At 40.3% G+C, this 593-nt stretch overlaps 1 long non-coding RNA gene across 1 annotated transcript; it reads left to right on the forward strand.

The window, feature by feature from the left end:
- On the forward strand, positions 1–582 carry LOC107735051 (uncharacterized). The gene is made up of 3 exons (XR_001639272.1): positions 1–24; positions 260–357; positions 490–582. It is a non-coding gene; the product is annotated as an uncharacterized LOC107735051 (long non-coding RNA).
- The last annotated feature ends 11 nt before the right edge of the window (positions 583–593 follow it).

A 593-nucleotide genomic window follows, 5' to 3' on the forward strand; every position in this document is an offset into this window, starting at 1 on the left:
TGTCCGTAATGAGATACTCACCAGGTCAGAGGTCAACAAAATCACGATAATAAAGGGCACAGTATAAAACAGAACTACACTTTTTCCCAAAAGTGAACCTTATTACGTTTATTAGTAAATGAAAAAGCGATAGCTGTTTGTGGCTCATAGGGCATAGTGGCTTCAATGTGGCAGCTTTTACTGCATGTAAATTGTTCTGTAGCTCTTATAAGCCTGTTTACGGTCAATAGCTTATATTTTACTGCTTACCAAAACACAGATGGCAGCTTTTTGGCAGTTGGTTCCCATGACAACTTTATCTACATTTACAACGTCACTGAGGGTGGCCGGCGCTATACACGATTCGGAAAGTGCACAGTAAGCCAAGCATTTGGGTCAAGTATTCTAAATGATGCCAAACTGTTTAATTCTGGTTTGCCGTGGTTGTTTGTTGTTTGTAATGATTTATAGCAGTCTGTTTGTGTGCTAAACACTTCCCTGTATGTTCAGGGGCACTCCAGCTTCATTACTCACCTTGACTGGTCCAAAGATGGAAAATACGTCATGTCCAACTCTGGCGATTATGAAATTCTATACTGTAAGACTGCATGCTT

Source organism: Sinocyclocheilus rhinocerous, unplaced genomic scaffold (assembly GCF_001515625.1).
Source record: "Sinocyclocheilus rhinocerous isolate Xijiao unplaced genomic scaffold, SAMN03320098_v1.1 C35708678, whole genome shotgun sequence".
Lineage (NCBI taxonomy): Eukaryota > Metazoa > Chordata > Actinopteri > Cypriniformes > Cyprinidae > Sinocyclocheilus > Sinocyclocheilus rhinocerous.